The 21,933-nt window shown below is 41.4% G+C and overlaps 1 long non-coding RNA gene across 1 annotated transcript in view; it reads right to left on the bottom strand.

The window, feature by feature from the left end:
* LOC116233007 (uncharacterized) overlaps nt 1–21,162 on the bottom strand; it is a 109,778-nt gene extending 88,616 nt beyond the window's left edge. The window contains exons 1-2 of the long non-coding RNA XR_016464057.1: nt 20,946–21,162; nt 13,797–13,958 (exon numbers count right to left, since the gene is read on the bottom strand). This is a non-coding gene — a long non-coding RNA (uncharacterized LOC116233007). The remainder of the gene's footprint in view (nt 1–13,796; nt 13,959–20,945) is intronic.
* Nucleotides 21,163–21,933: the final 771 nt, after the last annotated feature.

Consider the following 21,933-nt stretch of genomic DNA (forward strand, 5'->3'; position numbering starts at 1 on the left):
TGAAGTATTAGCTGCAAACATACACTAAAACTATAACAAAAAGGTAGCCACCGGGACTAAAAGGTTTTTAAAAAAACCCACCAAATTAACACAAAACTAAGAGGTTGGGAAATACACTAATGAACATAGATGGTGCAACCATCATTTGCCTTCCTTGTCATTATGAGGTAGTCCCTATTACGTGATTACATGCTGTTTTAGCCTGGACTCCTGCTTCATTCAGTGCATAATTGCAATGAAAATGAAGGTAAATGTTTTAACACTAAATGTTTTAAAAGCTTTATCTAGTAGTTATTACACCTTTACTTATGAGACATGTGGCATATGTTTCTGCCTACACTGAAACACAGCTAAAGCTAAAAAGCATATGTTAAACACCAATAATTTTATTCAGTGTGATCATTCTGGTTATGTAATATCAATCTAGCTTGAGTGATGAGTGAACTTCGGATCCCCAATCAGCTTTGTTGTTGGCAGGCATTACGCTCTGTTGTGACCTGTTTTTAACCACACCTACAATCACACAGTGAGCTAAAGGTAACTCCTAAGATGGTCTTTTATCTTTAATCACTTCCTGTTCACACTTCATTCTGCCAACACCTCCTGTCAGGATTATTGCTGCTTATTTCCCATGAATATCTAAGAATATCATTCATCCTGGCAATAAATATTTCCATGCAGTGAGGCACACTACAGAAGTGACCTGCAGTATTTCCTAAAAGGTTACTTGACTGACATCTTATTTGGGAAAGTAAACAGGAAGACCTACATTGTCCGTCATAAAAAGCAACAGTATTAGGCTGGCAGAAATCACCAAAGCAGTTATGCCAGTGTAGTTCTCCAGAAATGAAAGTCAAACAGATTAAATCTAGCAGCACCAGTATTATGGGTCTGATCTTGAAAGTTCTTAGTAATGTTGTTTCCTCTTACAAATACTCAGATGAGCCACAGTTGCAGATTTAAGATAAACTGTGCTGGTTGCTAATGATTCAGATCCCAGATGTCTAAGAGATGCTGGTTAGGGCACAGGCTCTAACTGCACAGCACAACAACGGAGTCTTGCCATAGCCTCCTAGAAGTCAACACTACCTTCACTCCCTTCACCAGCTACACGTAATAATGCCTAACCAGTCAGCCTACTTTAAAGACAGAGCTGAAGAGCCCAGTAACTAAATACTCTCTCATGAGGACCTGCAGATGTCAGCAGTGGTAAGTCCCATCCTCCTTGCTATGCCACATCCCACAGTGCTAACCAACACAACTGATGGAAATCACTTTCTAGAATTTCTATGGGAGGCTATGTGGCAAACCCGTATCAGGGTATTTATCTGAAAACAAACTGTTTTTTACTGCAGATGCAAATGATGCAAAAATAAAGGCACATTAAATGTACCTGTCAGAATGTTGGTCCAGTATAAGGACAAAATATCCATTTCTTGCACTAGTTATTAATCAGCTGTGGAACACATTGCCACAGGATACTGCAGAAATCAGGACTAAGCCAGTTCAAAAGCAATTGCACAAAACCATGTAAGAGTGATCCATCAAGGGCTACACACTACCTTTGGCTCAGGATTGCAAGAGACAACTGACAACTGAGCAAACAAAAAAAAATCACTTTAAGTCTGCCTGCTCTTTTAGCTTGTTCCTAACCACTGACAGAGGCAGAATTACAGGAACTGTTCTTGTATTTATATTATTGCACCCTCCCTTAATTTGGTACAGATTTCCATTTGAAGCTCAGCTTTCCGCTATTCTTCATATCACACCTGTGTCTGCTAAGGCAGGTACAGCTGTGACAACCTCAACTGTCAACCTCTATAAAGGACTGCCAACGAAGAGCAGCAAAAATGATAAATACTGAACGCAATAGAGCTTGTAAGTCTCCATGTTCCACCCCGCTTGTCATCCGTGTTGGCCCCACAGAGTCTAACCACTGAGAATTATTCTGCATCTCTGCATCTTCCATTTTCATATACTGCGTCTCTCTCATTCTCTCAAGTCATAGACTCGCCTCAGATAAGACTCCTCTACTACCCAGGGTGAAAAAAGTCACACTTCAGTCTTACAGCAGTCATCATCACTTCCCATTGTTCTTTTTTCCCTCTTCTGTTGAAAAACATGCTGCTTTACATTCATTGTTAGATGAACTGTTATTCACTGCTGCTTGGAGCTTCCTGTACAACAGGTTAATACTTTCATAACTAAAGACTTCTCTCCCTGAGTCAACTGAAAACTGCTGAAAATGTCAAGTATTTCAAAACTAACCATTGCCAGAAATAGTCACGCTACTTTCAGACAATCTTACTTCTGGCAGGACCCCTTGAATGCAGAAAGTAAAGCATGTTTGAAATCTCCATCTAGCCTGTCTACTCCTCAGTATTTGATAACATCAGTTTCCGCATAACTCAATAATCAGTTGAAACTATACCTTTAAGAGACTTTCAAATGGCCAGCCTTCTCCATGTAACATTTGTATACATACTGACCACATTCTATCTTCTACAGCAAAAACATACTTGGCATTTACTTTCTCAGGACACACTTACATTACACACACTAATACATGCGTTTGCTTCAGAGGTCCACTTGTTGGCCTTGCAAACCAAGAGAAAGATTAATGACCAAAGAGAAGGATCTTGCCCCTATTCGAGCAAGGAGTTGGACCAGATGACCTCCAGAAGTCCCTTCCAACCTCAAACATGTTTTGATTCTGTGAAGGTGTTTGGTTGCTTGTATGAGGAAGAGTGAATGACATGTATACAAACAGGTCATAACCTCTAAAATTCTTGCAGGTACAACCTAATCTACAGATATTACTTCAGTCATGACACAACCACTCATGGACAGAAAACAATGTTGGTTGGAAGAATCAAAGTAATATTACACCCTACTTAAAAGGAAAATATTTCCAGTATTAGCAAGCTGGGAGGCCTAATCAAAGTATCAGGCTGGAATCTGGACCTCTTTGACCCATCCAGTTTACCTTGCACAGTCAAGACAGCAAAGCAAACTCCACCAAATCAAAAAACCCTGAAACTGCTAAGCATAGCAGAAAATATTTCAAAATTATCTTCCATATACTTTTTGATCAACAGCTACAGGTGAAATTAGAGCTGTTATGCATGTGTTTATTAAGTTCATGTTAAAACAGAACGCCTTACGTTCCTTCCACTTTGACTTTCCATATATGTAAGAAATAAGAAGAGCCACATGAAAGGATAAAATAAAGTCCTGTTCCATTGGCTGAATGTAATCATCACAAACCTTGGTGACCTTCAGGTTCCATTCAACCCAATTTAATATCTCTTCTGTGCTTGACACTAGTGATCCTCCTACCTCTTCATCTATAAATTAGGACAACTGTCCTCATGGATGAGCGACCAAGCACGCTTAGCTTCTCCTTTTTAAATAAAATCTTAGGCAGCAGTTATGAGGCAACTTCATGATTGTAAATAAAACAGTATTGTTTTTAATTACAAGTCTAAACACTGTCTAAAGATAGCACATTTCCTACTTATTTTTATTTTCACATATCACATGGCATTCTCTTTATATCACTGTACTATGAGCCTCCTGAATCTTCTGGATTGCTGCTGAAGGAAACAGCTACCTACAGACCAAGTATGGAGACCTAGATGAATCACATTACAGAATTGCATTTAAATACTGTTAGCAATAATCTTGTCAGCTTTTGCCAGGCTGGCTGGTCCAATATTTCAGTAGACTCATTTGACCTCGAAAGTATACTCCTTACCTTGCCTCTTGCAAGGGGAGCTTGAGTGATGTCACCAAGGTAAACAAATACTTTTTTTTTTTTAAATGTGCCCTTGAAACAGAACAAAATTAATTTTCTCCTTTGGGACACTTGATTCTTTATATCTTCCTTTCAGGCAGTGTAGCTCTTATATTCTCTTCCTACATTACACAGAAGAAAGCAACCCAAACCAGAGGCAACGTTGCCAAGAATGTTTTGTCTAGCTTTGGGTGAACCCTTCTGGCAAGCTTTCATATGCTCTGGAAAAAAATATATGCTGTTATAACTTTGTAGCTACTGTTGTCTGCAGTAGTCCTGCCTGAATCTGGTCCAGAATAGTTCACCAAAAGTCAATGCTAGAACAAGCACTCCTTAGCCGTTAGCTATTGTATCATCACATCATTTCCCAGCACAGCATCTTATCGCTGATTATCTGGGGAAGTGGGACAGAGTTTTTTGTTAATGTGCCAGAAGGAGGCTAGTAGGGCACGTTCCATCTGAAATACATGGAGATAAAAACTGTGTGGCCTTTCACATTTTTATTTTTACTGAAAAGTAAAGCAATCATTGCTAGCTTTGCAATAAGATCCTTAGGGTTACCCACAAAACCAGAGAACCCCAAGTAAGTAAATGCCCTACTAAGTAAATAAAATAAAAACCAGTAACAAATGTATTGTTTTCTCTTGCTTCTAACACAATACATGCCACTAAGCCCCTAAAACCAATATTGAATGTATTTAATTGTGATCATGCTGAACACAAGATTACCAGAGCCAGAAAATATCTTGGACTTGAATCAACAATTGTTTTCCATTTTGAAAACTTCACAATGAACATGGCTGGAGACTTGGCTTCTACTCCCTGAATGAAACCCAACATTGGCTCTGTGTTCCAAGAGTCCCAAAACTGAAGTGACCCAGAGGCTGCAAAGGTCAGTGCAACCAAGAACTAACACTAAATTTACTATTTTTGCTATGTTAATGCCCAAAGCCTTCAGTCTTGAACCAGAACCCCTGTTGCATTAAGCAACACACAAACAATCTTGAAAAAGCAGTCCTGGTACTGAAGACCTTACGGTACAACTTTCAGCAGGCTCCGTCAGCTACGTGAAACAAGTGAGGGGGCTGGAGGGAGACCTAGTAACCCAAAAGCAAGCACATAGTGACACAATGAGCATTAGTCATGGCTTACCACCAGCTAATCTCAAAACAGTATTTTCCAGTAACAGTTCTTACTTTTACCAACAAAAGATGTAACAGAGCATTTCTTTTTTCTCTCTGGACTCTCAGTACAGAACCACCTACAGACAGAAAAACCCTCTTTTTTTTTTTTTTTGCTACCACCATATCATTTTACTGCATCTTGTGCATTGTAGGGGAAAGAAAACAGCATCAGCAAAAAAAAGTAAACCATAGCAAGCTAATCAATTAGATGCAGGCTGGCCTTTCTTTTTATAGCAAAAGGGATTTTTCTCCCCTAAGAATAAGAAACTCCAAAATGGTCTTCTAAGGAGGTCCTTTATGTAAAAGCTTCATTTAAGAAGGAAAATTCACGGTTCTCAAAAGCACACTGCTCTTTCCTCCTGCATGCTTTGTTCTGAGCCTGCTACTAAATGTATTCACTAAACCAGCTTCTATTAATAAGATTACGGTACCCTGTACGATAGCTCTCAACAGGTCAATGGGTGATCTTCTGTACAATATTTATTTGTGGAGGGTCCTAAGCTCACATGCTCTCAGGTGTCCTGCTCAGACAGAAGGGCAAGCACTGACGGTGGCACAAGGTGTAGCTTTGCTCCAGAGACTGGGAACAACAGATGCTTTCCTTTGGTGGGAAGTGAGCATGGGAACTGCACTTTCCTTCACCAAACATTATTGTGCATTGTCAGGAGGCACAATTCTTATGTGCTTCAGTCCATAACTTCTTGTGCTATGAACTGTAGAAAGGATTGCCCTTTAGCCCCTGCAGCACAGGGGTGGTTTGGTTCAGACCCCTAGAGTTGTCAAATCCTGAAGGATGCCTCAAGAGTACAAAAGGAAAGTCTGCAACCACCTTGCAACATAACATTACAGCAATACACAAGAGCTTACATGCTATATTAAATTAGGAAGTGCTCCATTTGTCCCTAAGCTGCACAGTGCTAGGTAAGCCAAGCAATATAAGTGGATTCATGTGCTTTAAGAGCACACTAAGATGATACAAATCCTTTTTCCATTCTAAGTAAGGCATTATTTATGAGTTAAACATATATTCCTCTGTGATCACAGTGCAAGAAAAACAGTCATTCCCTCCTTGACACGATACTATAGCTTTCCAAGCTTCCCCAATATAGTGGGTCAGGCTAAATTCCCCATTTGTCCCACCTTTACAATTCCCAACAAATGAGTCCTAGAATGACAGAACACCATTTTGTTGAAATAGCTGCTTTTGGCTTTCTTCTTATTCCTCCCCTACAACACAGAGGCTTTTATCTTGGGGCTGTCTCCTCCTGGGCATGCCTCCAGCTAGTTTTAGTGCCTGCTGCACATTAGCACCGTCTACGCAATATCATCATTGCTTTAAAAATGTACCAAATGCAGGAAAACAGTTTCTCCCTCTCTCTCACCCTCTTCCCCACCCCTCCTTTTCAATAAGAATTTTTTCCATGTGGTTAGAGAACTAACATCTGGAATTAGCAAAGGCTGCCAAAAGGAGAGAATGAAAACAATGAGTTGAGTCACACTTGAACCTGCCAACTTAATTTAATTTAGACCTTCTTGGGTCAGTTTGGAAAGAAAAAAAATATGGAAAATGTTTTAGTTTTCTTTTTATAATGTAACTTTTTTTTCTTCAGCCCACTGATGTAAGTTGCAGAGTCAGTCAAGACATAGCACAACGGTGCAGGCATTCATTCTTGCAGCACTCTGGTATTAACCCATCTGTAATTAATCTACACATATGCAACAACATATCCAGGTGTCGCTTTCTGAGCAGAGTCCCACTGGGCTAGTGAAATTTCTCCCAGGAGCAAGTATGGAGCTGTATGGGACCTTTTCATTCTATCTCACAATGCGGTGCAGAACAATGTGGAAACTTCCTAAATGCACCTTCCTTTTCCTTACCAGTGAACTCATCTGCTTAGCAAGTGCTGAGGAAGCTTATAATACTCTGGCAACATGTAAAGTTGTAAACTGTTGCAATATAATCCCTTTTACTCAGTAAAAGATCAGCTCTCATATAATTGCCCCAATCCTGATAATACACTCTTCTACCTAGTATAAGGCCTTAAGCATTTTCATGTTCACCTTGAGCAGTTAGGCTATGCTAGAGCACAGCTGTTATGCCCACTGAAGCAGGCAATTACAATGCAATACAAACAGCAAAAGTGGCATAACTTTTAACAAAATAGGAAACACAGACAGTATAAACCACCAGCAAGACATTCCATGAAGAAGTTGTAAATAGGAACCAAGTCAGGCAGCCTGAGCAGCTTTCCATAAGATTTATAAGCAAACTTATTTGTCAGATGAAGGAAGAAAATGGCAAAGCCAGAGACTGCAAGCTGTCTGCTGGAGCCTTGCATGTATAAGAGTTGACCAGAAAAGCATGGTAATCAATTTGCAACAGTGAAGGAAGGATTTGCAGCAACACTTTGGAGAAACATCTGACAGAGACCTCTGATCTAGAAAGAAGAACATTGAGCCAAGACCCTTTCTTCTGCTGTTGGTACTATCAATATTCAGGATTTATAGGTATTGGTTGTTAACTGCCTGAACCCAAGATATACCCAAGTTCATGAACTAGCGTGGCTTCACTGAGGACAAATCCAGTTTGACCAACCTAGCAGCTTTTTATGATGGTGCCACTGAATCAAAGGACAAGGGAAGAGCCACTGATGTCATCTATCTGGACTTCAGTAAGACCTCTGACAAGGTACCCCACATCACCCTTCTCCCCAAATTGGAAGGATATGGATTTGATGGGTGGACTGTTCAAAGGACAAAGAACCTGGTGTAGGGATCCTGCTTTGGCAGGGGGGTTGGACTCGATGATCTCTGGAGGTCCCTTCCAACCCCTACGATTCTGTGATTCTGTGATTGAGTCCAGAGAGTGGCTGGCAGTCAATGGTGCAGTGCCTGGATGGAGATCAGTGGTGTCCCATACAGTTCAGTGCTGGGATCGGTGCTCTTTAATATCTTCATCAGTGACATCAGCAGAGGGGTTGAGTGCATCCTTCAGCAAGTTTGAAGATGACACCGAGCTGCAAGGTGCAGTTAACACACCAGAGGGACAGGATGACATTCAGAGGGACCAAGACAAACTTGAGCAGACTTGGGTGCAGAAGAATATCATTATGCCCAACAAATAGATCTTGCACCTGGGTTGTAGCAACCCCCACTACAATACAAGCTGGGGGATAAAAGGGTGAAGCACAGCCCTGCCATTGAAAAGAACCTGGGGGTACTAGTGGATGGAAGGCTGGGCATGAGCCAGCAACATGCCCTCACAGCCCAGAAAGCCAACCAGATCCTGGGCTGCACCAAAAGCAGCATGGCCAACAGGTTGAGAGAGATGATCCTGCCTCTCTGTTCTACACTGGTGAGGCCTCACCTGGAGTACTGCATCCAGATGTGGAGTCATAAGTACAGGAGAGATATGGACCTGTTAAAATGTGTCCAGAGGAGGGCCACAAAAATGATCCAAGGGATGGAACACCTCTCCTATGAGAATCAGGCTGAAAGAGCTGGGGCTGGTCAGCCTGGAAAAGGGAAGGCTTCAGGGTGACCTGATAGTATCTGAAGTATCTAAAGGGGAGCTACACAAAAGATGGGGACAGGCTCTTTAGCAAGGTCTGCTGTGATAAGATTCAAACTTAAAGAGTGGTGATTTGTGTAGTAGGAGTTCTACAGTGAAGATTGTGAGGTACTGGAACAGACTGCCCAGAGATGTTGTTGATGCCCCATCTCTGGAGTCTTTCAAGGTGAGGCTGGATCAGGCCCTGGGCAATCTAGTTGAGTTGTGGATGTTCCTGTTTGTTTCAAGGTCTAGATGAACACTAAAGGTCCCTTCTAAGTCTAAGAATTCTATGATTCTACGATTCATTATAGTTTCTCCTTAAAGAAACCATTCAAAAGGCTTTAAAATCTCTCAAAGTTTGCATGGTTTATATCCATACTAAGGATACGCAATTATGATCACTCCAGTATCATGACAGTTAAGAAAAGGTGATGTAAAGACAAAACAGTCTAACTGCAGAAGACACCAAACTCTCCTTAAAAGGGTAACTATAAGCTTTTTCACCTCTACAGGAGTACTTTTACTGGCATTTCAGAAGGTCCTTAGGCACAGCCATGCTAGTATTTATCCTAACATCACCTCTGTCTGACACCGCCTTACTACCATCTTACCATTACACCCAGGAGGAGCACATGATGCTTACAACAGCTTTCGTAACAGTGTTCCAGCATGATAATTCCCTCCTGGCTTTGGCAGCCCATTACTGGCTCAGGTATCAGCTCCCCTCTCATCGTTTCACAAAACCTGTCATTTCATCAGTCTACAACAAACTGCTCTCTGCACAGCTATCATAGCTCCTTTCCCTCAGCACAAAGCTACTGGAAATTCTTATCGAGCTTGCCCACTCCATTGTTCCACACTATCATACATTATCGAAGGAGACACTTCACATGCAGCATATGTGGGCTTTTTTCTTTTCATTAAGTCACTTGGCAATTGTTCCAGTAGCTCTCCTCGCCTCATAGGCTTCGAACAATCTTCCCAAGATGGCTGAGCAGCGAGAGATGCATTCATGCAACTTACTCATGTGGACAGACCTTCGTTCCAGGATAAGACTCACTGCTGAGTTTAAAAGCCTTTGTAAGTTGTAAGCTGAAATAACCCTAGCTCATTTAATACCAAAACAGGTATGTCTACAATATGTGGCTACATTATTTAATTTCACTGTTTCCAATTTACTCCTTATCTTATACAAAGAGCTTTCCCATTTAGGCAAAGTGTTGGCCTGCTAAATGGTAGTTAACCACCCACTATTTTGTACTTATTAACTTGCAGTCATTTAACAGAAAATGTTTAGGCAAACCACGAGAGAGATCAAAATTCTGATCCTCATATCAAAAAGAAAAGGGCTTCAGGCATTAGATTGTGAAATACTATTTCCCAGGATGGATTAAATTCTGGTTTAATGCTCTTTTTGATATCACAGAAAGTCAAACCTCATTTTGTAAGAGGGCACTTCAACGTGCTTTGCATACAGCATGCTTTCCCTTGATAAAGAGTCTTAGCTACAGCAAACTTGGAATTTGATCAGAAGTGCTGGAGCAGCCAGCAATAGGAGGAGGAGGAGAGCAAAATCCACAATCCACACTGAAGCTGATCTTATAAGAGCTCCTTAGATAGCTTTACAGGAAAAAAAAAACCCAAGAGCAAAGAGGGATGCAGAAAGCATCACAGATTTGAACTGTGGTGCAGGACAGACAGACTGCAGATGCCCGGCTCATGTGGCAATGCCAAGCACAGCACACACACTTGTACCTGCACTTTGACCTTCTCCTATGAAAGCCATGGCAGAATGACAGGAAGAAGCATGCATTTAAGACTAAGAGGGTGCTGAGATTTGAACTTTCTCATACGGTAACAGTTGATCTAACTATAGAACAGTTGAGAAAAAGTTATGACCTAGCCCTGCAAATTGCCTGCTGTGCTTCAGAGCCCCTCACAGCAGCACAGTTTCAGAGGGAAGTTCCCCTCTTTCCTCATGGTCTTGCCCAACTCCCTACAACATTCCCTTATCTTTCACATACCTTAACAACAACTGGTGACTTAAAACACAAAAGCACAATTGTTTTCAAGAAAACTACCATGACTGATGGCATTACAGGAAATCAGCAGGCTACACATCCTCAGACTGCACAGAGTAGAGACATTTGTGATGAAACGGAAGGAGCACCTTGACAATCTGAAGATGAGGAATTGACCACAAGATACTACCTACCACTCTCAAATTCTCCTCCTCTCCTGCTTAGGTATCAGATTCTCCAGAAGCAGATGACTCTGCAGCTAATAGATGATACTCTGGATCCAACACAATAAGATTTCATCCCATCATTCTAAAGCAAAGGTCTTACTTTACCACTGGTGTTTTACTACTTCCATTGTGCTACATTCTGGACTTTTTCCCTTTTATACACGGTTGCCAAACGTTCAGGCTGATGTAGCTGCATGCACTGCATGTTACACTCCCTTTGGAACACCCTCCTCTGATTGCAGCTGGTGAGTAGCATCATTTCTGAGCTCCAGAAAAGGGTGACATAGTCAAGAGCCCTTAACCATTCTCCAGTTTGCTTCAAGTCCCACCATCCTCTTCGGTATGCAATGCCACACTTCATCTGTGAAGATTAGTGAGATGTTGCAGGTAAAAAGCAGTAACCTGCTGTCCTGCAAATATTGCCATTCTTTTTTGGGAAACTTTACCATTAAGCAATTTGATCTCAATCTAATGTGATGAACGTGGCTGAACATTTTTTGTTCTGTTTCCAGACAATACGCTCTCAGCAGACAAAAGTGAATACTCAGGACAATCGTAACAGCAGTTCAGGACACGTATTATAATGGAAGATTTCCATAGCAGACCAATGAAAAAGTGATAATGCCAGGTCATGGCTTGGCCAGAGTCTAATAGTTATAGTTTGCTATATAGTTCTGCACAGCATGCAGAACAGGACCACAACTGATTAATTAGCAAAAGATCCCTGTATCTTGTAGGTGCTCATAAAAAAACTTTCAGGGGTAAAATAGATAAAAAGTGCAAGTAAGTACAGTTAATTCACGTCAATTGCTATTTAATGAATTTTGTTATGTTTTATAACCGATTAAGACTCTTTCATATTAATTATTACAAAATGAATCACAATACTCATCTCTAGAGTTTTTTTTCCTTCACCCTCCCGCACAGCAGACTTTGTAAATTGTGATTACCTTTTACTACATACTTCTTTTATTTCTTATATCTCACTTTGATGGATATCTTGTTAGATGTTGATGTATGACTTTTTTTTTTTTAAGGTAAACGTATGTAGTGTCAGAAGGTTACTTATATTCAGGCACAATTCTCTTGTCTCTTCCCATATTCCATGCTTCCCCACTGCCCTCCCCCAAGACAACTTACCCTAACTTGGGGCAGGTGATATGAGAGGGTAGATGGGCTATTTATGAACTTCTGTCAGCTTCACTATTTTCTGTAAGTCTATGTTTAGTCTGAAGAGATACATTAGCCAGTCTAAATGTGTCTCCCTCTCTTCCTTTTAGCAGTATCCAGTACTGAAAAATGAGAGCATTTTCCAGGGCAAAATCACTATCACCAATTAGAAAAGAACCATACTTACATCAGAGTAGCTTACTCAGCTGACAAGTTGTACTGATCTAGGAAATCACAACCTACATAGAGGTCATGTTAGCAGAGCTACACCAGCAGCTAAGCTCCCATGCACAGAAAAAGAGTATACTAGGTACAGCAAACATTTTGGGGTTTAAAATATTTTGTTTTGTTTCCAGGCAGCATATATGCTAAGCCTTTCGATCTCCAAACAACTTAAATCATAGAAAAATCAAATTATTGTGCAACATATAGTAGTGGGCAACAATATATACTATTTTGTGGATAAACCTTCAATTTTTACAAAAAACATAAGAGACAAAACACAATACTTTTTCTGTATGAAAAGGAGTGGCTTTGGCATAATCTTACTATGTGTTCCTTTCTAAAATAATAACATAACAGAATAGACAGCCTTAAATAAGCGATTCAGCTTTATAATTTCCCTTAGCACAACGTACTGATACCACAAATCTCTAGTTCACCTCCTTCCTTCTGTGGCAAATAAGTGTATTTTATTTTGGAATTACATTTTCATATATGGCGTACTTCATAAAATATCTAAGGTCACGTTGCAATACATTCCAAAGACTCTGGCATTGAGAAAATAGAACAATGAAACTGAAAAATCTAGGGGAATGCAGAGCTCCAAAACACTGCCATTTGGCTTTACATTTGAATAACTGATTTACTATACACATTCCCCAGATGTACAAGCTATTAAGAAAAGTTTAAACATGAATGTATCTTTGGGCTTATGCCTAAGGTAGAAGAGTTGGAGAAATGATGTCCTAATTTTCTACTTTACTTGCTCTTGACTTTTTTTTTCTTTTATGCCCAATTACTCTGTTGAGCATAGTAACTCTTTCTTTAAAAATAAATGTCAGGAAAAAATTAGGCCTCTTCAGCAATAAACAATGAATAGGCATGAAATGCACTTGCTCTGTTTATACATGGCTTTCTGAGAGCATTAATGAAGGACATCAAATTACAGGAGGACCTAAAAAAAACCCAATGACTATTAATAAAGAGTTAAGTGAAACACTGGAACAAACCACAAAGCTTTTAGTTCAGTTTTTGTGCACAATAGCTATTCAGAAACAGTAATAATGCAATGTGAGATTTAAAAAAAAAGTTTGAAAAACATTCCTGTTTCTACTTAATTTAATGTAAGAATTCTTTTAAAACAGTTTGCAGTTTTCACAAGACATTGGCATTATTGCTTGTCCAGGCCATCACACAAAAGATGATGTGTTCTTGAACATAAATTGCAGTTTGGTTACCCTGCTTTAGTACTTCGCACATCAGTGCAAGAAATTTCTTAAAACCTTCCATCCAGAGGATGAGGTGAGCCACTCAGCTCTCATCTGGGGAATGGGGGAATGGATGGGAGGCTGTTTCTAAACAAATACATCTCTAGTCTTTGCAGGTTAAGGCAAAAAATTGAAAAGCATGAGCACCTCCACAAACCTCAAATATAAGAGAAAAAACAGCAGGGCAAAAGAAGTCCTTTTTCTATTTAATTATTTGGGTGGGTTTGACAACATGAGTTCATAGGGAAAATCAGCATGAGAACTATGAGCAACTTGAGAGAATTTTCCATGGATATAACACGGTTATAAACCAGAATCCTTAAAGCCTCATGAAACGAAGCAAACTGTAGCTTACCTCATACCCTCAGCCTGATGCTGCCTGAAGATATAATAGGCAGTGGCATCCTATATCAGCCTGGAGCTGCTTCATGATTGAGCAATCCAGCCTTTTCCACCCTTTCCACACTTCCACTCTATTCTTTTCATTCTCTCCAGAAGACAATTCAGCTACAAGACGCTAAAACAAAAGAACAAGGATTACGATATTAATCTTCTATAAATAGGCTTTTGCTTTTAAGGCTATACATGGGCACACATTGAATAAATACTCCAACTTGCAGTTGTTTCTTCATCAGTCAGTATGCCATTTTCATTTACCTGTAGTAAAGAAAGTGCTGTATTCAGATTGGAGAGATTTCTGTATCAAGTCCTTTCTTGTTTTAGACAGACAACATACTTCTGTTGCATCTTAGGCAATTATAGAGCTTTTCCCCAAGATATTCAAAATAATTCAGCAATTATCTCTATTTCACAGTTAATGTTGTGTAATTGTTACTGATAGGTAACACCACATCATCAGGAGAGGCAACACACAGATATCAGCCCATGAACTGTCAGATGTCCAACATGCAGTGTCAGTAGCTGCTTTCATAGCAACAGGAGGAAGAGCTGCAGTTATTCACTAGAATAGAAGTTCACAAACATCTTCAACACATGCCAGTTTAAGATTCAGGTCAGATGTTCCTGGACCCCAGTTTCCTGCCACACCTGGTGGGCAACCCAGCCCTCCTGGCTGACAAGTCTTGGAAACGGTAAGACTGATGAAAAGTGTCAGGGAGGGTTAAAACAGATTAGCAAGAAACTGCTAGGTGATGAATGGAGCCTGTCCCTGCAAGCACTCCAGGTTATCTTCATCTTCATGCCCACTGGGAATTGACTCACAGGTGTTTTAGGAAGAAGCAGCTGCCTACTTTGCGACATTTTGGCTTTTGCCTCCAGGTTGAGAAGGGATCCGATACACAAGAGAGGAGACAGTCTGCTGGGGATATATAACTGCATTTTTTACACCCAAAGTAGAGCTTGTCTGGCAAGTGAACAGGAAGGTTTCTACATCTCAAATTCAACAGGAGGCACATCCCATTCCATTGACAAAGGACTGAGAATCTGAAATGGCAGAAGTATTTAAAGCAAATTAACGCCATTAGCAAAGTCAAAGCTGATGAAAGATGTTTGACATATGCTGATTTGTTTGGGCCAACATCCTCTGGTCACAAAGCACAGCAGAGAGAGGCACGGCTGCATCCTGCCTCTCTGTAGGGCCCTACACAGGGCTGAAATGGAAACGTACACATACCAACATCCCACCCAGCATCTGCAGCTTCTCCTGATGGTGAAGGCATTTGAGGAAATTGCACATCAATTGATAACACTTATCATCCCAGTGCAATATGAATCAATAAATTTAAATTTACATGCAATTTACAGCAATGGATCAAAAAATCAATGTCACATAAACCCAACTTTTGAGACTGCATAGGTTTTCTAATAAAGCCAGACTGTCACAGGCAGAGCCGTAGCAGCATTTATGTAAGCAATATCACACTTTTTGATGGACTTTTCCTTTTTGTGAGTATAAAACAGACTCACAGCATATCTCTCAGTTAGCAGACAAGCCGTACAGATAGCAATCTTTGATGCTTTATCTTGCCTTGCCCCGTTTTTTGCCCCCCATAAATTAATATGGTAGCACCCCCTCTCCTCAGAGTCACTGGGATTTATGAAGTAAAAAGAATCTTCATTTTCCTTGACAGGACAAGGGGAAATGGTCAGAAACTGGAGCATAGGAAGTTCCACACAAACGTGCGCAAGAACTTCTTTACAGTGAGGGTGACGGAGCACTGGAACAGGCTGCCCAGGGAGGTTGTGGGCTCTCCTTCTCTGGAGATATTCAAGACCCGCCTGAATACCTATTTGTGCAATCTGGTGTAGGGAACCTGCTTTGGCAGGGGGGTTGGACTCAATGATCTCTGGAGGTCCCTTCCAACCCCTACGATTCTGTGATTCTACCTGACACATGGAGACACTGAGGGATGCAGAGATGAACTGTGAAGAAAAAGAAGTCTTTAAAATAGCACAGCACTATTGATACCCACACCCAGAGTTCATCCACTGAGTCCATAAAACTTACTGTAACCTTTGTCCTAGGAGGATTACTTATCTGCAAAACAACAAACCACTTTTTATGAAGTAGGACACAAGATCTGTACAAATTTTCTTTTCTTTTTTTTTCCCCAACATACAACTTCAAACTCCAAAGTCACTGAAAGTCCAGGAGCACAACAAAACCTCTCTGAGTAGCATGCAAGCAGAGCAGAACAAGAGGAATGAGTGGTAGAGATGTGCTGCTTACTGCATCCAGGTACGGAGGGGTCTAGGAGGTTGGAGCAGGTCCGTGCCCACATCCAGAATTACCCCAGCTATGAGCTGTTGCTGCATTGCCTTGCTGCACGCAATCCTTGTTCTATCGGTGAAACTATAGTAACTACATGACCACTGGGGATTAGCATGATCCCAGGTCATAAAACTTGATCAGAGCAGATTAGCAAACGACAAGGCCAGCACTGGATAGGAGTCTTCTCCCCCCTTTTCTTTTAAAGAGAGAATATCACATATGAAATGCTAATTCTGTTTTAAATCAGAAGTAAAACATACACATGACAAAACAAATGTGTGCTTACAAATATTTTGTCATATTAGATTAAATTATAGCACGCAGACTAAACAGAGAAATCTGAAATCCAGGGTCTTGTGTTTGGGATATCCTTGGAGCTTTTATACAAAGAGAGAGAAGTTTACACTTCTGCATTGCACGGCGCACAGTCATCCCATACCTGCCCCATAACACAAGCAGTTTTCCGTACAGCAGCAATGTATTTTTCAATGCAAGAACACACCAATTAAACTGCCAAAACCCTGCTCCTTTCCTACTGATTTTCCTGTGCCACCCTCCTTCTGCAGTGTTTCTTGCCATTTCCTGATAAGTGACAGCCCGTCCTCTGTTTCTCAAGGCTCAGTGTTACGTCCAACTACACTTCCTATATTATTCTACTCGAGCTCCAGTTTCCTATTCCTTTCCCATTTTTTGGTCTCATTTTGGCCTCACGCATCCCACCCAGACCCTGTCTAATAGGTAAAGTCGCCTCCCACATTCCAAGTACCTCAGTTTCATGCAAACACCACTCCTTTTGTGGTGCTCTCTTATGCTACTCTCCTCCCTAAAGACATTTCCACACCTTCTTAAATGCCTATTATCCTGCACACCAGGCTTGTCCGAATCAAGTGGCAGCCTCCTGGAGCAGATAGCTACGAATACAAAGATACTAGAGAGAGCCATAAAGGAATCAGGTCAGGCAGGGAGCCAACCCAGCCCAGCGAAGGTACGGGGAGCAAGGAGTGCCTGGGCACCAGGTTCAGCTGGGCACGGCCAAAGAGCTCCCGGCAAAGGCGGATAGACTTTTCACGCAACTGGAGAGCACTCTTAGGCTACAAGTTACATGAGTGGTACTGAACACAAGATGCAGAGTTCAGGTTCCAAAAAAAAAAAAAAAACAACCACACAACCAAACGGAACTTTTTAGAAGAAATGTGATAAGTTTAAGAAAGGGACCAAGCAACATGCTTGCTGAGGCAAGAGAGCCTAGACTCATTAACTCATAAGCTCCTTTCCAGTTCTACATCTTTGTTTTCCAGGAAGTAAAGGGTGAGTAAGTAACAGAGCTTGTTGGACTGGTATAATTTTCACAAAGTGGAAGAAGGAGGAGAGAGTAAAGCAGCTCCTGAGCTTCAGGGCTTTTAGAAAAAGGAAGTTTCAATCTTTTCTTCTCCTTTTTTTGAAATACATAACGACCTAGCTTTCTATTCCCTTCTATCCTGGCAAAAAGTACACAACAAACTCCTGAACAAGTCCTTTGGTGCTATATCTCATTTGTTCCAAGGTCTGCTTGGTGATGATGAAGAACATGGAAAAGCTCAGTGGGGCCAGTATCCCAGAAGCTATACTGGGCAGCCACACAGGCTGGCAGAACTGGAGAGGCAGCATTGCTACAATGCTTTCCGCAGAACTGCTGACTGGTCAGCATAGCTTACTATGCAAGCGTGAGGGGGAATAGTAACAAAATTGATTTTGCCAGAACCACAAAATAAATAGGACAATTCCTGCCCTGCAGAAAAGGTATATAGGAAAATTTAATTGCATCAGCAGAGGGCTGAAAACCTGCACGTTAACTGTACTCAAAACAGCATATGCAAGAAGAGAAACGCTATACCAACCACAGCTCTCCTAAGAGAACTCTTATTTTTCCCCACCTACTATCCAAATACCCATTCCTACCTCACCTCCACACAGAAAGATGCTGCTTTGGGAAGCGGGTCTTCTCTCTTGGGGTCATTCATGAGGCCTCTAGAACTGCAGCACTCAAGAGATTCACAGAATCAGAACAGATAACCTAGAATACATAGCTTTAATAGAACCTCATAGGAGGCTCCAGGGGGTCACCAACTAGTAGATCAAGCTGTCCAGGAACCCATTCAACCCAGCTTTAAAGTGGGTCCAAAGATAGGGCACTCACAACTTCTCTGGGCAGCCTGTGCCAGTGTCTCAACCCTCTGAATTAAGAATTTCTCCTTAACACTAGTTTAAACCTCCCCTCTCTTAGTTTAAAGCCATTCCCCTTCATCCTGTCACTAACAGACCACGTAAGAAGTCCATTCCCCTCCCACCCGTAAGATCCCTTCAAGCACTGGAAAGTCACAATGAGGTCTCCTCAAAGTCTTCTCTTCTCCAAGCTAAACAAGTCCAGTTCCCTCAACCTTTCATTACAAAATGATCAGTGCTGGAGCACTGCTTTTAATAACCCTTCTCTAGACCTACTCCAATAGCTCCACACTCTTTATGTACTGGGAGGCCCAGGCTTGGATACAGTACTCCAGATAGAATCTTACAAAGATAGAATCTTACAAGAACAGAGCAGCAAGGGATAATCATCTCCCTCTCCCTACTGGCCACCCCTCTTTTAATGCAGCCTAGGAGACTGTTGGCTTTCCAGGCTGCAAAAGCACACTGCTGGCTCACATACAGCTTTTCATCCATCAGGACCCTCAAGTCCTTTTCTGTAGTGCTGCTCCCAGTGAGTTCTCCCAGTCTGCGCTCATATCTGGGATTGCCTCAACCCAAGTGCAACACCTTGTGCTTACCCTTGATAAATCTCATTAGATTCTTGTGTACTCACTTTTCAAGCCTTTCCAGGTTCCTCTGGATGGCGTCCCTCCCTTCTATTGTGGAAAACACACCACTCAGCATGGTGTCATCAGCAAACTTGCTGAGGGTACACTTCATCGTGCTGTCTACATCACTGATAAAAATGTACAAGAGCACCAGTCCCAACATGGACCTTGGGGACAACCCACTTGTGATCATCCCTCCCCCTACACAGTCATTAACAGCAAGCCTCTGGCTATGATCATCCAACCAAGTCTTTATCCACCTAAAGCCTTCAGATCCATCTATCTCCAATTTAGAGATGAGGATACAGTTCAGCAGGACCACGTCAAAGGCCCTGCATAAGTCTTGGTAGATGACATCAGTTGCCCCCTTTTTTTTTTGTCCACTAATGCAAGGACTCACCAGGACCCAGCAGTGACAAGTGACTTTAACAAAAAATTCCCAAAAAGCAATTAAATGAAAAAGTGACCATACATCTTTTTCTTTGACCATGCTGACAAGGACTCTTCTCATCTGCTCTCATGCTACTGCCACCTGCGTTCAGCTGAGTGCACTGGTAGCAACAGCAGGTTCAGAAGATGACAGCACCAAGTGCTGACTCAGAGGTGTCTCACAGTTCTGCCTTCAAAGGCTGAAGTACAGTGCCCTACTGGTGCAGGCAGTAACTTCAGCATGAGTGATTTCAACTCTCTACCCATCAGCAGCACCCAATGTTGCTACTATAACTAGGTCTGGGTCTTACGGACACTGCTTCAAACCACTTCACTCCTGCTCACAATTACGTATACCAGAACTATCATTAAATCTTCAGCTCTCCTGCTCTGCTCTAAAGCTGCCTGGATGGCTGTGAATTTTACAGCAGCAAGGACTGAACTGCAGGGGCAATCATCCTACCCCCCACCTCACTGCTCTGCAGCACAGCCAGCATGAAACACCTTCACATTGTGAGTTTCACTTTCTTTGCACCAGTTTCAGAACTGATCCCTGAAGTAATTCAAGAGCTAAGGTGTTAATACACAGGCATTTATTTATTTTAAGGAAAAGTCCTAGAACTCCACAGAACTTCCACAGTAGGGTCTGTGCTGCTGGCTGCCTTCCATGCTCACCTGGAGGTCCCATGTCTCACTAGCAGTGCCCAAACCTCCTCCATAATTCCACTTCTACCAGCAGAGCTGCATGAGCATGAGCGTCTGGAGGCAGCTTCTCTTCTTCTAGCCTCTGTCATAGGCCCTAAATAAAACCATTTATCATTTGGCAGAAAAATTCAGCTAGGCTCTCATCTCTAGGGTACTATACCCACAATAGGGTTAACATTCAGCTGACTGCACAGTCTTTGGTGCTTGATAACAATTAGAAATAAATACATAAAAGATTCTCTTCCTGATGTCTGTGGTTGAGAAATGTTTGCGACAAGAGCTATTTGTCTGGTAGTTATAGCTACAAATATATTTATATTTGACTTGCACTTGACTTAATACCACATGAACTGGTGAGAGTAAAGGGACATTGATCTTTGCTTTACTGCTTTGCTTCACAACAAAAGTGTAGGCTCAAGAGGTGGGTTCACCACAGAATATTCATGGATTGCAGTTTGGGCAGGAACAGTTTGTAAACATCAGAAGAAACAGCAAAAAAATATTTGTGTTGCAAAACAGTTACATGTCATTAAAAGAGTTTACTTTTCAGACACATACAGTGCTCCTCATTGTTCCCAAAGCTTTTTAAAAGGAAACGATTAGGGTTATTAGCACAGCAATGCTCTTTTACAAAAGTAGCTCTAGCCATAGTTAATGTTTAAGAAGGAATTAAATATTAACTCAAAGGAAAGCACAGAGTCATAATGGTTTCAGACCATACATCACACCGGCAAAAACAATTTTGCCGTGAAAGCAAAAAAAAAAAGGCAGGTTTGGTTCCCAAAGCTAGAAATTGTGGTTCTCTTGCCTCGCTGTCTTCGTGTTCCCAGGACGGAAGGACAGCACCACCTCTTTGCTTTTCACCCCAGGACAGGTAATTTTCCTCCTGCGTTTGGTTTAGCGATGACTCCTCAACAATAGAAGGTGGATCACACAGCCCTCCTCCCTGCTGAGGAGGGCTGCAATTTGATTCCCAGCCTGAGATTTGCTGGTAAGATAAAGTGCAAAGGTGACTAAACACCACAACAAGCAAGGTCTAGCCCCGTGGCTTTGCCTGGAACAGAGAAAGGATTATAGCAGCAGATCTACCAAGATCTATTCCTTTTCTCCTGTTCCAGCTCCAGTACATGAGAATCCTTGCAGCTGTCTGAAAATGGTTTTATAGTGGCAAAATGACTTGCTGTATTAGTCCACAACAAGCATTCTACCCTGTTCGACAATATTCCCTTATTCTCTCTCCCATCTTTACAGTCTTGTTGCAAGTTTACGAGCATGAGCAGAGAACAAAGCCATGAATATTAACTGAATTAACTGCACCACTATAAATACAATTTCTGTTGCATGTTGTGCTAAACTTCCTAAATAATACTCATTAATATGAATGTTTAGTCCTAGACTTCAGGAGGGCTACATCTACACCATACTTTTCATCTTCAAAGCATTTTAAAGATATTACCTAATCAATCTACTCAACCTCCTAGGAGTAAGCATATTACCATCATCACATTGTTCTTAGAGTTTTGCAGATGGAGAAATTGAGGCACAGAAGTAACTTATTCAGTGCCTCAGAGAGAAGGAGTGTGAGAAAGTTGTCAGGACTTGCTGGCACTGTTCTAAACCCAAGCTACTATTGGAGCTCATTGGTACCTCACCACTTGTCACTGTGGTGATAGTGCCTTTCTTCCACGCTCATGTAATTTTACAGCAACTCATCAGCACAGAGCCTTTAATAAATTACAAACAACAGATAAGGAGTTTCCTGGTCACAACAGAAGAAAAAAAAGAAAAGAAGGAGC

The sequence above is a fragment of the Phasianus colchicus genome, chromosome 2, assembly GCF_987193195.1.
Source record: "Phasianus colchicus chromosome 2, bPhaCol1.hap1.1, whole genome shotgun sequence".
In the NCBI taxonomy this organism is placed as follows: domain Eukaryota; kingdom Metazoa; phylum Chordata; class Aves; order Galliformes; family Phasianidae; genus Phasianus; species Phasianus colchicus.